We start from the raw sequence: 17,501 nt of genomic DNA on the forward strand, positions 1-17,501 counted from the left end.
TGGGTCATACAGTAAATCTATGTTTAACTTTTGGGGGAACTGCTAGAATCCAGTCCCACTTGAAATTCCAATCATATGTGCTTTTCAAATATCCCCCCCTTCTCCCAGAACAGGCTAAACTGTGGCTCTGTTATCTTGGAGTGGGGGAGGGAAATATTCCCAGGCTCACCCTGGTCAGTCTAATGTCAGTGGTCCTGATAAGGGCCCAGGACTCCTGTGCCCCTGATTTCCCTCCCTCTGTGTCGCCTGAAACCACAATAACTTTTGGGGTGTTCAGAGGTCACTAAAGGCTCAGGGTCCTGGAATGAGGGGTGCCTGAATTTTCTTCATCCCTGAAAACAGCCCTACAGCCCTTCACACCCTCACCCCCCTAAACTCCAGTGAACCTCTCCCTTCAGAAATTTCAGGCAAGAAGCAGGTATTAATCTCTACATAAGGGCACTCTCAAATGTCAAGGATGTGTGTCCCGCATCTCCTTCTTCTCCCCAAGAATGAGAGAAGAAGAGGACAGGACACATTCTTTCCAGGCCTTCCAGAACCTCCTCCTTGTCTTGAATCCCTCTCTTTTATTTTTCATTGTTAAAGGCCAGTGGAGCAGTTCAACTTCTCCCATACCCCTCTCTTCTCCACCCTCATTTCCTGCCCCCACCCCTGCACTTGGGAGATTTACCTGAGGAATTTGACCTTAATGAAACTTGACCTTTGTGACTTTAGTAACTTTTTTCTCAACAAGGAGCCATCTCCCCAGTTATTTCTTCTCCATTCAGTAACATGGGGGTTGCTAGGGCAGGAAAAGTACTTAATCATCAGTTTACATCAAACCATAAAACTCTCTTTTATATGAGTGCCTTTCAGAAAGTGAGCCAAACCTGGACCTCCTTCCTTCTAAAAACAGCCACCTCAGTTGCTCTGGCCAGAATATCCATCCACACTTTCCCTTCCCTCACTTTGAGCAAAGGCCTTCTTTGGCAGGTGGAGACCACATGGGATTCCAAGCCAAGTATGTGACTTCTGGTATGATGGCAAGAGACCAATCTCCAGCCCCTGGGTTGACCACAACTCAAGGAAAGCCAGTGTTCAGGGTGGCCCACATGTGGACTCCTCCCTCCTCTATCTGATCCCCTCTGCCCTGACTTTCTCCCCACCTCTGAATCCCCTATCCCCATTTTCAAGACAGGGGGCTAGCCATCATTCCTTTTTGTCACATTCCAGGTAAACTCGTATCAAGAGTTTGTTCCTGACTTTAGGAGGGTTGCTAAGGCTGGTTCTAGGTAAATTGCTGGCTTCTTGTAGTTCTCACCCCTTCCTGAGCTCTTCCTCTTTGCCCATGTCCCAAAAACCCTAGGTTCATTTCTTTCTCACACTTAGGCTGTGTTCTTTTTTTTCTTCCCTGTAAGGCCTAGCAGAGTGGGAAACACTGGACTTTTTTTTTGGACCTGAAATAGCTAACACTGATTTAGCACCTGCTATGTGGCAAACACTGTTCTAGGTACTTTATGTGAGCATTTTTTTTACTTCCAGTTTTATTGAGACATAATTAACATACCACACTGGATAAGTTTAAGGTGTACAGCATCATGATTTGACTTACATACATCATGAAATGATGACCACAGTAAGTTAGTGATTATTTATCTCTCATATAAATACAAAATTAAAGAAATAAAAAAAAATTTTCCCTTTCTTAGGATTTACCCTGTTAACAACTTTCATATGTAACATACAGCACTGCTCATTATGTTTATCATGTTGTACGTTACATCCCTGGTACTTATTTACCTTATAACTGAAAGCTTGTACATTTTGACTGCCTTCATCCAATTCCCCCTCCACCCACCCCTAACTCTGGTAACCATAAAGCTGATCTTTTTTTTCTATGAGTTTGTTTGCTTTTGAAGGTTAATTGATCTACAACACTATGTTAGTTCCTCATATACAACATAGTAACTCCATTTTTTTTAACATTTTATTTCATCTGAATTTCATATGGTGCAAAAGTATTATATGCTTGAACCTGTCACTCAAATAGGAGGTTCTTTCAGTTCTCCAGGCCAACCTTCCTTCAGATGCCAATAAATTTTTTTTTTTTTTTTTTTTTTTGCGGTACACGGGCCTCTCACTGTTGTGGCCTCTCCCTTTGCGGAGCACAGGCTCCGAACACGCAGGCTCAGCGGCCATGGCTCAGGGGCCAGCTGCTCCGCGGCATGTGGGATCTTCCCAGACTGGGGCACGAACCTGTGTCCCCTGCATCGGCAGGCGGACTCTCAACCACTGCGCCACCAGGGAAGCCCCGCAAATAAATTTTTAAAACAAGAATATTATGTAGAACATACATAGAAAATTTTATCTTACAAAAACAAAAATATTTGGACATTTTAAATTTAGTATAGCTTAGCAGCCCAGTTTCTGCCGATAAATTTAGTTAATTGTTAGGAGGTTTAGTACGTATACAGAGAACTCAGTAAACAGCAGATATTTTAACCCTTGATTAAGGATAACATGTCTGACTTAATTTTGTTCTTGTATTTTTTTAAGAAGCTACTCCATTTGTAAATTCAAGTTTGGTTGGCCTTTTATAGTCTTTTTGCTCAATATTTTGAACACTTTTTCTTCTTATTGTAGAGACTTTGAGCTTCTTCTCTCTCTTGTTTTCTACTCTCAAATTCTTGTTTCTTAGCAACACACTTAGCTTGTACCTGTTCATATTCTTCCTGTGCTTTTTTAAAAATATTTTTAAAATAAATTTATTTATTTTATTTATTTATTTTTGGCTGCATTGGGTCTTCATTGCAGCATGCGGGCTTTCCCCAGTTGCGGCAAGCGAGGGCCACTCTTCGTTGTGGTGTGCGGGCTTCTCATTGCAGTGGCCCCTCTCGTTGTGGAGCACGGGCTCTAGGCATGCAGGCTTCAGTAGTTGTGACATGCGGGCTCAGCATCTGTGGCTCACGGGCTCCAGAGCGCAGACTCGGTAGTTGTGGTACGTGGGCTTAGCCACTCTGCAGCATGTGGGATCTTAGTTCCCCGACCAGGGATCAAACCCGTGTCCCCTGCATTGGCAGGCAGTTTCCTAACCACCGTGCCACCAGGGAAGTCCCCTTCCTGTGCTTTTTGATTTGATGTTTTCTTTTATTTTTCTTTGGCATAGTAATGAAGTTTACTCTTATGCTACATTATTTCTGGCTGAGGTTGTTCATTGCTACAGTGTTCTTCAGACAATGCCTGGTCAATGTTACATTGCTCTTCTGACAAAGGCTGATTAACTTGTTCTTCTGACAAAGGCCAGTCAACTTGTTCTAACAAAGACTGGTCAACTTTTCTAAGTTGATTCTTGAGTCTTTCCTCTTCATCTAAATAGAGATGTTTCAGATGATCAGGGTACCAATCTGTGAATTGGGACTCCTGTGTGGTTTGAGCCTTTTTTACCTTCCATAGTAATTTCTTGTAATTTTGCTGAATCTTTCGTTTCAAAATGCAGACTTGTCCCTCAAGAACACTCCCCATGAAGGCTTGCAGATGGTTAGATTGCAATATCATCTGTTTCACATTCTTATTCTTGAATCCTACCTGTGAAGCTCCTTCACCACGTGTCCCAAAATTCCCTGTCTGCCACCTTGCTGCCAGCCTCACCAGTGCCATGGCACACCAACCATGTCACCAGAAAACCACGAAGGACCCACTCAATAGTTCTATACATTTTAAAATAATCACCATGATAAGGTCTAGTTACCATCTGTCACTGCACAAAGATATTTCATAATTATTGACTATATTCCCCATACTGTACATTTTATGTCTGGGACTCATTTATTTTGCAGCTGGAAGTTTGTACCTCTTAATCTCCCTCACATATTTATAATGCATCGCATCATATCACATTGCATTGTATCGCATTACTTTTGGAGGAAAATATTTGGGAGGAAAAACCAGAAATGAACCCTGCCCTGCACTCACAAGGTGATCAGTCCTTGGTTAAGCCACGTAATCTCTCTTCACCTCAACCTTCCCTTCTAGAAAATGAAAAGAGCTTTGTAGACTGATTGTGCACACTAGTGAGATCATTATTATGCAATATTTATGACCTAAATTCCAATTTCCCATTACTAAGTATCAGTGCAACTATGCCAAGTTCTAAAAATGTTTTCTTGTTGCTGTTGTTTAGCAATTTAACTATACTCTCCATTACTGATTTTTAAAAAATTATTTCTGTTTAAAAAGCAATGTGTGTCCATGGCAAGTTATTTAGAAAATAAAATAGAAGGGGAAAAGGAGAAAGTAAAAAAACCTGTGCAAGTCCTCCACCCAGAAACGCCCCTGTTAACACCTTGGTATCTACTGCTCCAGTATTTTTTTGAGGCATATAGATTTATGAGGCAGGAAAATGTACTGAGATATTAGTTTGAGTTTTATTTGGGCCCTGTTGTGAAAACCCCAGGGCTTTCCTTTGTGCTGAGATGAGTCTGTTTTCCCAAGCCTAGGTGTGGAGGAAAAACTGAGCTGCCCAGAGGGAAGGGTGGAGAGACGTAGACTGAGACAGGAGGGAGCCCAGATGAGGTGGAGGAAGGGAAACAATGGGCAAGTGTATCTCCCTTCTAAAGAGGAGCAGGAGCTCTGGTCGGTGGTGTATGGACCCTATAGACACTAAGCTCTTAGAGTCTTGCAGAGGACATATGCCCATTCCTCAGCCAATCACGGTAGCTGAGGAAGGGAGGTCAAGTAAGAGCAGGCAACGCTTATTGAAACCACATGCCTGGAGTTATGGGTGGAGAAGCAGTTCCCCACACAGCCCCATTCTTGGGGCCTAGGCAGCCACTCCCATTTGTAGCTACTACAAATTTCATCCCTTCTTCTTTAAGGTATAAAGTAAAAAGAATGAGAAGGAGGAAACGAGAATGCTGCTTTTTCAGAATAAAAACAATTAGGTTGGGGGAGGACTTAGAGGCAAGGCATGTTAAGAGGACTAGAACACATTAGAGAAATATGGCTTAGAAAACCTACCCTGTCTCTTCTGACCCCACTCTTATGAGCCCAAGAGAAATGAGGAGGTTGGAATTGGATTGATAATCAGGACTGCATGCAAGTTGGCCTTTTCTTGCCATCAGGTTTGAGTCTCACTATTGAAAATATTGAAAAACCTCGTGGTGTAATGGGGCCGCAGAGGGCTTAGTTCAAGTACAACCATGCAAATGAAGAAAGGCTTCTCGATGTCAACTGTTTCCTCATATGTAAAATGGGTCTAACAGTATCTAGACCACAAGTTGCTCCAAGAATGAAATGAAGTACTGTAGCAGCTTGCATAATGTTTCCTCCAAATTCCATGCCCACCTGGAGCCTCCAAATGTGACCTTATTAGGAAGTATTGTGTTTGCAGATGTAATTAGTTAAGATGAGGTCATACTGGAATAGGGTGGGCACTAACCCAATGGCTGGTGTCCTAATAAGAAGAGGAAAGACATGCAATGATATGCACAACGAATAAGATCATGAAAAGATGAAGGCAGAGATTGGAATGACCTGCTGCAGCCAAGATATGCCAAGGATTGAAAGGAGCCCCCGGAAGCTAGGAATAGACAAGGAAGCATTCTTTCCTGGAGCCTTCAGCAGGAGTATGGCCATGTGACACCTTGATCTCAGACTTCTCGTCTCCAGAATTGGGAGAGAACTATAAGTACAGTGTCTACTGTTTTAAGCCACCCAGTTTGTGCTGAATTGTTATGGCAGCCCCAGAAAACAAATAATGATACCTGTGTAAAGTTCTTGGTATGTAGCTAGAACATGCTGGCATTCTTCTTTCCCTTCCCTTCTCCTACTCCTAAATGTGCACATGTGTGCTCACTTTGGCAGCACGTATACTAAAATTGGAACGATACAGAGAAGATCAGCCTGGCCCCTGCACAAGGATGACATGCAAATTTGTGAAGCGTTCCATATTTTTTCAATCAAGTCCAGGAAATGCAGAGTCCCATACAGGATAAATATAAGGAGAAACATGCCAAAACACGTATAAATCAAGCTATCAAAAATTAAATACAAAGAAAAAGAGAAGGAAAAGACGTACAATAACAAACCCAAAACAATTAAGAAAATGGTGATAGGAACATACATATTGATAACTACCTTAAATGTAAATGGATTAAATGCTTCCACCAAAAGACATAGACTGCCTGAATGGATACAAAAACAAGACCCATATATATGCTGTCTACAAGAGACCCACTTCATACCTAGGTACACATGCAGCCTGAAAGTGAGGGGATGGAAAAAGATATTCCATATAAATGGAAATCAAAAGAAAGATGGAGTAGCAATTCTCATATCAGACAAAATAGACTTTAAAATAAAGACTATTACAAGAGACAAAGAAGAACACTACACAATGATCAAGGGATCAGTCCAAGAAGAAGATATAACAATTGGAAATATTTATGGACCCAACATAGGAGCACCTCAATATATAAGGCAAATGCTAACAGCCATAAAAAGGGAAATTGACAGTACCACAATCATAGTAAGGGACTTTAACACCCCACTTTCGCCAACGGACAGATCAACCAAAATGAAAATAAATAATGAAACATAAGCTTAAATGATACAATAAACAACATGGACTTAAGATACTTATAGGACATTCCATCCAAAAACAACAGAGTACACTTTCTTCTCAAGTGCTCTCCAGGATAGATCATATCTTGAGTCACAAATCAAGCCTTGGTAAATTTAAGAAAATTGAAATCATATCAAGTATCTTTTCTGACCACAACGGTATGAGACTAGATATCAATTACAGGAAAAAATCTGTAAAAACTACAACCACATGGAGGCTAAACAATACACTACTAAATAACCAAGAGATCACTGAAGAAATCAAAGAGGAAATCAAAAAATACCTAGAAACAAATGACAATGAAAACACGATGACCCAAAACCTATGGGATGCAGCAAAAGCAGTTCTAAGAGGGAAGTTTATAGCAATACAGTCCTACCTCAAGAAACAAGAAACATCTCAAATAAACAACCTAACCTTATACCTAAAGCAATTAGAGAAAGAAGAACAAGAAAACCCCAAAGTTGGCAGAAGGAAAGAAATCATAAATTTCAGATCAGAAATAAATGAAAAAGCAATGAAGGAAACAATAGCAAAGATCAATAAAACTAAAAGCTGGTTCTTTGAGAAGATAAACAAAATTGATAAACCATTAGCCAGACTCATCAAGAAAAAAAGGGAGAAGACTCAAATCAAAAGAATTAGAAATGAAAAAGGAGAAGTAACAACTGACACTGCAGAAATACAAAGGATCATGAGAGATTACTACAAGCAACTCTATGCCAATAAAATGGACAACATGGAAGAAATGAACAAATTCTTAGAAATGCACAACCTTCTGAGACTGAATCAGGAAGAAATAGAAAATATAAACAGACCAATCAAAGCATTGAAATTGAGACTGTGATTAAAAATCTTCCAACAAACAAAAGCCCAGGACCAGATGGCTTCACAGGTGAATTCTATCAAACATTTAGAGACGAGCTAACACCTATCCTTCTCAAACTCTTCCAAAATATAGCAGAGAGAGGAACACTCCCAAATTCATTCTACAAGGCCACCATCACCTTGATACCAAAACCAGACAAGGATGTCACAAAGAAAGAAAACTACAGGCCAATATCACTGATGAACATAGATGCAAAAATTCTCAACAAAATACTAGCAAGCAGAATCCAACAGCACATTAAAAGGATCATACACCATGATCAAGTGGGGTTTATTCCAAGAATGCAAGGATTCTTCAATATACGCAAATCAATCAATGTGATAAACCATATTAACAAATTGAAGGAGAAAAACCATATGATCATCTCAATAGATGCAGAGAAAGCTTTTGACAAAATTCAACACCCTTTTATGATAAAAACCCTGCAGAAAGTAGGCATAGAGGGAACTTTCCTCAACATAATAAAGGCCATATATGACATACCCACAGCCAACATCCTTCTCAATGGTGAAAAACTGAAACCATTTCTTCTGAGATCAGGAACAAGACAAGGTTCTCCACTCTCACCACTATTATTCAACATAGTTGGGGAAGTTTTAGCCACATCAATCAGAGAAGAAAAAAAATAAATGGAATCCAAATCGGTAAAGAAGAAGTAAAGCTTTCACTCTTTGCAGATGACATGATACTATACAAAGATAATCCCAAGGATGTTGCCAGAAAACTACTAGAACTAATCAATGAATTTGGTAAAGTAGCAGGATACAGAATTAATGCACAGAAATCCCTTGCATTCCTATACACTAATGATGAAAAATCTGAAAGAGAAATTAAGGAAACACTCCCATTTACCATTGCCACATAAAGAATAAAATACCTAGGAATAAACTTACCCAAGGAGATAAAAGACCTGTATGCAGAAACCTATAAGACACTGATGAAAGAAATTAAAGGTGATACAAACAGATGGAAAGATATACCATGTTCTTGGATTGGAAGAATCAACATTGTGAAAATGACTATACTACCCAAAGCAATCTACAGATTCAGTGCAATCCCTATCAAACTACCAATGGCATTTTTCACAGAACTAGAACAGAAAATTGCACAATTTGTATGGAAACACAAAAGACCCCGAATAGCCAAAGCAATCTTGAGAAAGAGAAATGGAGCTGGAGGAATCAGGCTCCCTGACTTCAGACTATACTACAAAGAAGCTACAGTAATCAAGACAGTATGGTGTTGGCACAAAAACATAAATATAGATCAATGGAACAGGATAGAAAGCCCAGAGATAAATCCACTCACATATGGTCACCTTATTTTTGATAAAGGAGGCAAGAATATACAATGGAGAAAAGACAGACTCTTTAATAAGTGGTTCTGGGAACACTGGACAGCTACATGTAAACTAATGAAATTAGAACACTCCCTAACACCATACACAAAGATAAACTCAAAATGGATTGAAGACCCACATGTAAGGCCAGAAACTATCAAACTCTTAGTGGAGAACATAGGCAGAACACTCTGTGACATAAATCACAGCAAAATCCTTTTTGACCCACCTCCTAGAGGAATGGAAATAAAAATAAACAAATGGGACCTAATGAAACTTAAAAGCTTTTGCACGGCAAAGGAAACCATAAACAAAACAAATTGGAGAAAATATTTGCCAATGAAGCAACTGAAAAAGATTGATCTCCAAAATTTACAAGCAGCTCATGCAGCTCAATCTCAAAAAAACAAACAACCCAATCCAAAAATGGGCAGAAGACCTAAATAGACATTTCTCCAAAGAAAATATACAGATTGCCAACAAACACATGAAAGGATGCTCAACATCACTAATCATTAGAGAAATGCAAATCAAAATTACCATGAGGTATCCCCTCACGTTAGTCAGAATGGCCATCATCAAAAAATCTACAAACAATAAACGCTGGAGAGGGTGTGGAGAAAAGGGAACCGTCTTGCACTGTTGGTGGGAATGTAAATTGATATAGCCACTATGGAGAACAGTATGGAGGTTCCCTAAAAAACTAAAAATAGAACTACCATATGACCCAGCAATGCCACTGCTGGGTATACACCCTGAGAAAACCATAATTCAATGAGAGTCATGTACTACAATGTTCACTGCAGCTCTATTTACAATAGCCAGGATATGGAAGCAACCTAAGTGTCCATCGACTGATGAATGGATAAAGAAGACGTGGCACATATATACAATGGAATATTACTCAGCCATAAAAAGAAATGAAATTGAGTTATTTGTAGTGAGGTGGATGGACCTAGAGTCTGTCATACAGAGTGAAGTAAGTCAGAAAGAGAAAAACAAATACCATATGCTAACACGTATACATGGAATCTAAGAAAAAAAAAAGTCATGAAGAACCTAGGGGTAAGACAGGAATAAAGACACAGACCTACTAGAGAATGGACTTGAGGATATGGGGAGGGGGAAGGGTAAGCTGTGACAAAGCTAGAGAGAGACAGGGACATATATACACTACCAAACGTAAAATAGATAGCTAGTGGGAAGCAGCCACATAGCACAGGGAGATCAGCTCAGTGCTTTGTGACCACCTAGAGGGGTGGGATAGGGAGGGTGGGAGGGAGCCGCAAGAGGGAGGGGATATGAGGATATATGTATATGTACAGCTGATTCAGTTTGTTATAAAGCAAAAACTAACACACCTTTGTGAAGCAATTATACTCCAATAAAGATGTTAAAAAAAATTTTTTTAACCAAAAATAAAAGAAAAAAAAAGACACATGCACCCCAGTGTTCATTGCAGCACTATTTACGATAGCCAGACATGGAAACAACCTAAAACAAGTAAATACATAAATAAATACATAAATAAATAAATATGCACACACAGGTCAATGAGTACTTGCATGCAGAGACGTGCCACTGAAAGTAAAACCAAAACTTGCCAGTAGGTTGGGCTTCAGTCAGTTCCTTAGCATCAGTTTTGGTTTGAATTGTACTCATATTAAGAGAAAGCCTGAGTTGGATGGGGATGATATCTTTTCTTGTCTTGCTCAGTGTACCTTATCCCCACAGTTTTCTGTCATCCATCCTCGTGCGTCCCTCTGCCAGCTAAAAAGAACCCTGGGTTGGAGCTACTACTTGTTGCATTGGTCTCAGCAGCAACCTAGGTTTTGTTTTTGTTTTGGCTGTTTGTTTTGTTGGCTTCTATGAGGGAATCTGACAAAGAGCAACTGTTTGTTGTTTTATTTTCTTTTGCGTCTTTGCCTGAGGAGCCGTGCCAAGGCCTGATGTGAGTATCGAGTGGGTTGAGATTTTCTCATACTTTGAGTTGGTGTTGTAGACCATGATGAGCATGCCATAGTTGGGTAAGCATGGGCACATTTTCTCTCCACACCATTGGAGGCAGGGGAAACTGCCTCAGAAATTGTGCTCAGGTACACAAACAAGCTAATTTCCTCCTGTCCTCAAAATAGTAGGATTTCTCTTGCTGGTCCTATGCTTATTATTCTTCTTGAGCAGTTTTATGAGGTGGGTTATTTTTTTTTCTGCACAAAATAAATCTGCACCAAAAAAAATTTACTCCTAAAGTTGTCTCTCTGCTTAGAATTTTGAAGTGTTAATGGAACTTAAAAATTTGGATTTTTACATCTAACACCTGTTTGTGATTATCCCTTTGGCAGGCAGTCAACATTCCAGTCTAGCCTGTGTTTACAAGCTATATTCAAGTGTAAGCTGTTAAAAAAAAAAAAAAAACTATAATTACATTAACTTATAATATAGGCAACCATTATTTAACAAAAGCGTGATTTGGGCCTACTAAAATGCTTAATATTCTACATAAAATGATGAAAGAGTGTTTAGCAAAATGAAGGAAAACTGCAACTATTGCTATTTATTGGTCACTATCCAGGTGCACATAGTAGAAAAGTGATGACGATGGATTTATGTGAGAAAGGGTTGAAGTGAGGAGGTGAAACTTGAATGAAATTACCTACAAATAAGGTCTTGTGACCCTGAAATTCTGTGGTTCTGTGGAAGGGAGTGATTAACATACATTGACAAAAATGTACAGTAAGAATATTCAGTGTGAGCAGTAATCAGACAGTTGTAGCAGGAGTCAAATGCCAATTGATCTGGATGTTTTTTAAGCTCCCTTTGAAGCCTAAGATTCTATGAATAGATGAAATCTTATCTCTTGCCACTTGGAACTGGTCTATTTGCCTTTATTACCTGAACTCTCACCATCAGCAGGATGTTCCTTTCCCACTCTTCAACGTGTCTTCTCAGATTTCTTCTGTGAGCCTTTCCATTAAACTGTAGCTCCTCATAGGCAAAGACCACACCTTTTAGGTTCTCTGAATCCCAAGTACCCCTCACAGTGCCTCACAATATGCATGGGTGCTCATTGGGTGCTTGTTGAGTTGTTGAATTAATTGATTTGATGAAGTGGCTGGTGAATCACCAGATGTGGGATATTTGCATAATATACAGCGGACATTGGGGCTGATGGAGGTGATGCAGATTTCTCAGGGACAGTATTAGGGATCATGCTTCAGAGCTGACTTTCTTTAAGATGCATCGGACAGTGATCCATAGGTTGTCGTGTGTAATTTTTATTCCACATGGCAACGTTCAAATATACCACATGACTTAACTGTAGCATACTTGGGTTACCCTGTAATGAGGCAACTGCAGCCTGACCTCCTCATGTCCCACACTGCTCTACTGCTGTGGGGCTCTCTCATGTTGTGTTCCCCTAATCTTCAAATTGACTAACAGAATTCCAGGATAGATAAAGGAATCTGAAAGGTTATCCAGCCCCAATCACCTCAATACCCTCCAGCCCTCCCTAATAACCCTGGGGCTGATTCCCAGTTCCTAGTCTCCCGACCTCTCTATTGTCAACCACTTCTGCTTCTTGGGATTTCCTCCCTCGGCTCTGAGATATTGTGATGGGGAAGCTTTTCACTCTTAGGATCATTTCTTCTCTGCTTTTGTCTCTGGTCTCTTACTCCCGCTCTCCAAATTTTGGGGCATTCCTCAGAGTTCAGATCTTTTCTTTCTAACCTCTCTTTTTATACTCTCCCCCTCAGAGAGTTAATTCATTCCCCAAAGTCAACTAACATTTTATTACAAATAACTTCTTTATCTTTATCTCTAGTCCCAAATTGTGTTCCACACTCCAGACCTACATTTTTCTTGACTGCCTTGCATTACTTCATGACTCAAACCTAGCTCATCATCTTCCCTTTAAAAATCAGCTCTTGGGCTTCCCTGGTGGCGCAGTGATTGAGAGTCCGCCTGCCGATGCAGGGGACACGGGTTCGTGCCCCGGTCCGGGAATATCCCACATGCCGTGGAGCAGCTGGCCCATGAGCCATGGCTGCTGAGCCTGCGCGCCTGGAGCCTGCGTGCCTGGAGCCTGTGCTCCGCAACAGGAGAGGCCACAACAGTGAGAGGCCCGCGTACCGCAAAAAAAAAAAAAAATCAGCTATTGATCTTATATTTCCTCCCCCCCACCCCCACCCAATGACATCAATATTGTTTTGATAGTCTGACCTCAAAACCACAGTCAACTTGTTGCTTCTGTTTCTTTCCCATGTGACTAATCACTTGTCAATTGTTTTGTCAGTTGTCCTGTCAATTATCTTATTGACAGGAAGTTTCTCCTTCCTCTCCCTTTCTTCCCTCTTCTGATCCTAAATCAGATGCTTTACCAAACATCTGGATGAACACTGTGACCCCCTAATCAAGTAGCTGGCCTCCAATTCCACTCTCCCTCTATTACATACTGAAAAAAACAAACTCAGATTTAATCTTTTCAAACTTCTTTGTTATTGTCACTCAGTTTTTGAGTGACTGTCACTGTTTTTTATTGGCAGCTCTACCTGGCACTAAGCTCTCAATATTCTTGTCCCAAACTTATTTCCAGCCAGGTTATGCTGTTCATTGTCTTCCTTAACATGCCCTGTGTGTTTGCACCTCTAAAACTTTGCTCCTGACTCATCTGCAGTGCCCTCAAGAGTTGTTCCAACTCTCCAATTTCTACCAGTGCTTCAAAGACTCATTTCAAATCCCATCCGAGAAGTCTCCCTTCTTCCAGTCAGCTTCCAGGGTTTTTGCATCATCATGCAAAATATTTTACACCACTTCTTAGTATTTTTCATGTGTATGAGTTTTAAACTTCTGACTATGTTATAATGTCTTTAAGGGCAGGAATCCTTTCTTAGATGAATCCTTCTATTGATTCTCCACAGTCTAATGCAAAGACTTGCAAAAAATGGCAGCTCAGTGTTTATTGACTAAAAAGTTGAGATTCAATTTGAATTTAAGTTAAATTGAAGGCTACAGATTGTCTACATATGTCTAGATGGTTTAGATATTGAATACTGAATCCACCTCTAAAAACAGAGCCACTGTTGTTAAGATTCCCTAAAATCTCAAATGCCTGTAGGAACTGGTAGACAGTAAAATGTGTGATCATACAATAGGGAGTAGCAGGGCCTGGGGCAAACTCTGCATTACTTGCCAAAGGCACTCAGATCCAAATTATTTTAAAACATTGCTACTTACAATTCTTGCTTTAGACACTTGGCTTCAAAAACAGTGATTAAGTCAGGTATTTCAGTTCAGTTTGTTGTGTTTATCTAGGTCTTCACAGATATCCAGGGCTGTGCTAGACACTTGGGAAGAGGGAGAAGCAAAATGAGTTAAGACTGGCAATGTTCAGCAGAGAATAAAGTGTTATACAAGCATGATCCTTTATGCTGGTTATTATTACACAAAGAAATTATTTGCTAGGATTCTTGAGATATTTCCATAAAGTACCTGTGCCTTAGTTGTTCTAGAGACCAGAGAATTCTGAAAGCTTTGTTTCTGTCTTATTTACCTCTGCATACCAGAGCTTGCCACACAGAAAATAGAGAGTAAATGTCTTGAATAAAAGAAAGAAAGAATTAAAACCTCTGTACATAATTTCAGCACCATAAATTTCATTTCATCTATAAATTCACAAATAGCTTTCAGTAGATAGGTGAAATGGCAAGAAACTGGGCCTGAAGCAACCAGAAAGTGAACCTTCTAGCACCTATAGTAATTTTTGGTTCTCTTGCAAATTTTGCTTGGAAAAGTTTTCCTGCTTACATTTTCTGCTTACAACCTTCTCAGAATTTACAGAAATTTTCTTGATTTTTCTGGAAAGATACGACTTCTTAATACAATTGAATAAATTGCTGTTAGTATCTTTTATGGAGAAATAAGCAGAATAAGATCTAAACATCTACTAAGCAGAAGGTTAGACGTAACCTATTAAATACAAGATAGACAAGAAGTACTCTGAAAGGTACAACAGTTCTGTGAACATTTACTTAGGAGGTACAGGGGAGTAGTCGTGAAAGAGGTGGTGCTGAGTGAGTCTTAAAGACTAGGTAGATTTTACCAGGCGAAACCTTCGTGGGTTAGTGAAAGGAGTGGCCATATTAGGAATTCATGGGAATTTTAGACCAAAGATCATCAGTCACCATCCTAAGTAATAATGACAATGAATGTAAAGAACGCTTTGCCATTTACCAAGTATTTTTCACGTACCTTGTCCACAGTCATTTCTGTTTATTGACTGTGGTGTGGTCAAGAGCTTCAGATATTAGAGAACTCGATGATTTCCGATTTCCACCCCTCGCAATCTCACCATGTTAGAAGGACCATTTATGGCTCTTGGACCACAGGAGCATGATCTAATCATTCAGTGAATATTAATGAGGACCCACCATGTATTAGGAGCTGTTTGGGGTGCCAGAGATATAATAAGGAACAAAAACAGACAGAAATTTCTGCCCTTGGGGAGCTTAATCTTCTTGAGCAGGATAGAGAAACAGAGGAAAAAGAGAAGCAGCAGCAGCAGAAGCAAAAGGAGAAGCAGAAGAAGCAGAAGGAGCAGAAGGAGCAGAAGGAGGAAGAAGAAGAGGAGGGGGAGGGAGGAGAATGTCCACTGAAGCAGGAACCTTCCACTTGACGGTATCCATAAACTCTTGAAGATTTCTCCAGGTCCACGTCTCCCTAGATGAGGACACAACTGACCAACCAAACTTTGCATTACTGGTCACTAGCTCTGCCACAACCTAGGCAACAAAGGTTATGCAACTCCCCACATTACTTTATGTTCCTAATAACAAAGTGCCTAAATTATCAAAAGTTTAACTTTATGTCTATGTACACATTCATATATATACACATTTATAAGTTGAAGTTTTTTACTTATCTCCATGATATCATTTTAACTCACTTTCTTAAATGCCTTTTAGAGGGGAAGAATAAAAGACTTCAGCTGGAATAAGGCCATTCTTACATATCTTAACTTTATCTTAAACACTAGTGATCAACTGTTACTGATAGGCCAATAATACTGGTGGTAGTTAGAAATGAAATCACACTTTAATATCAAAAATATTAAAATGTTCACGGTTCATCAAAAATCTTGATATGTTACACACTTGAGTATTACCTAACATGGCGAAACAAAATGGTAGAGATTGGTTGTTAGTTGCATAGATGGTACATGGAAGGGACCTTGGAAGTCACCTAGTTCACCCCTTCTTTTGTAGAGAGTGGAGAGTGAGTTCCTAAGGCAGCAGGGATAGAGCAAAGACTGGAACTCCTGTCTCCTGATGCCTAGCTCAGAACTGCTGCTTCCACCACACCACCAAGAGAAGCAGCTTTTCTAGTGGCCTGGGTGAGAGCCAAGGGGGCAGCAATTTGAGCAGGACTTTGCACAAATCTAAAAAGAGTAGCTTTTGCTTCTTCTCACTCTCAAGCTTGATTATCTCCTTACTGAGGGGGCCCTTCTTGACTCCTGGAGCCACCAGAAAAAGTTCTTGAAGCTTATCCTATGCCATTCTGTTCCATTTTAGATAATGACTTGCCCTCAACTGCAATACTACGACATGTTCATAGGCAGAATTATCAAGAATTACCCATAACTTCATTAAGAATTATCCAGAAATTAAGAAATTCAGCTAAACTGATCATTTGATTAAAAACTACTTTTTTCCATTCACATTCCAAAGTATTCATTAGAGCCCAGCCTGACTGATATAAAGATAGCTACAATGAGCACCCTCTGCTTGATGGAAAAGCTAGCAAAACCAAACATGTACATAAGGAATATACAATTAAGATGAAAATGAACAGCTGACTAGGCATAGACAATAAGATATTTATATCCAAAACAAAGGTGAATTTTAAAAGGGGAGGCTAGAGAGAGATGTGGTTGTTTGAACATGTTCATTGTATCGTGGAGAAGAGTCATCACAATGCTCATTTGGCCAAAGGAGTGCCTTACACATGGATACTCTTTAAATGATGCATTGAGTTAATTAATTTTGGCAATGCACTCCGTAAGTTCTCTAAGTAAATTCTTTCAGGCCTTGCCTGTCTGAGTATGAAAGAGTTCATACTTCCCCAACATTAACGCCTTCAAGAACCTGCTCTTTCAGAAAACGTGGTTCTCCTAAAGAACCCAGAGGGTAGAGGTCTTATCCGGATAGCCTAGTCTTTTGAGAGAGGTTGGTGAGGGGCTTGAGATACCTGTGGAAACATTCTTCTGGGAGATAATCTTGTAAATAATCTTGCTGTTAAAAAGGGATCACCTTCCACCTCTTGTGGAAACTCTTGCTTCAACATGCACCTTTTGCTTAAACAATACCAGGGATGATGCCTCCCCACCCCATTAGTGGTCCATTGTGTTGTGAGTGGCTCCATTCGATGGAAAGTTCTTATTTGTGGCAAAAATAAACAACCAAATTAAGGTTTCTGTTTCTCCGATAGAGTGGAGTCAAGTGGGAGCCAGTGATCTCAGATTCCTGAGTATGATGCTAAATTGTCATGCATGCAAGCACTCATTCACTTGTCCATTCAGGACACAGTTATAAGGACCTAATCAAGTGCAGTCCGCTCTCCGTATCTAAAGGGTTCTGCAACCCTACATATACGGCCGACTATATTATGCCATTTTA

At 40.0% G+C, this 17,501-nt stretch overlaps 1 protein-coding gene, 1 non-coding gene and 1 pseudogene across 6 annotated transcripts in view; 2 read left to right on the forward strand and 1 right to left on the reverse strand.

The window, feature by feature from the left end:
- Nucleotides 1-2,244: 2,244 nt before the first annotated feature.
- Nucleotides 2,245-5,929, reverse strand: LOC113620110 (thyroid transcription factor 1-associated protein 26-like; annotated as a pseudogene).
- LOC113620271 (U6 spliceosomal RNA) lies at nt 5,826-5,932 on the forward strand. Its single transcript, XR_003432719.1, has one exon. It is a non-coding gene; the product is annotated as a U6 spliceosomal RNA (small nuclear RNA).
- A 4,445-nt stretch (nt 5,933-10,377) lies between these two features.
- PDCD1LG2 (programmed cell death 1 ligand 2) overlaps nt 10,378-17,501 on the forward strand; it is a 92,200-nt gene continuing 85,076 nt past the window's right edge. For 2 of the 5 annotated variants that reach the window (XM_027105826.1, XM_027105828.1), the window contains exon 1: nt 10,379-10,780. The gene's annotated coding sequence lies outside the window, so the exon portion shown is untranslated. Of the gene's footprint in view, nt 10,781-17,501 lie in introns of all 5 variants that reach the window. The other 3 variants (XM_027105827.1, XM_027105829.1, XM_027105830.1) reach the window with 3 other exon arrangements.

The sequence above is a fragment of the Aethalodelphis obliquidens genome, unplaced genomic scaffold (assembly GCF_003676395.1).
Source record: "Aethalodelphis obliquidens isolate GAN/ISIS:26980383/991018 unplaced genomic scaffold, ASM367639v1 scaffold7, whole genome shotgun sequence".
NCBI lineage: Eukaryota > Metazoa > Chordata > Mammalia > Artiodactyla > Delphinidae > Aethalodelphis > Aethalodelphis obliquidens.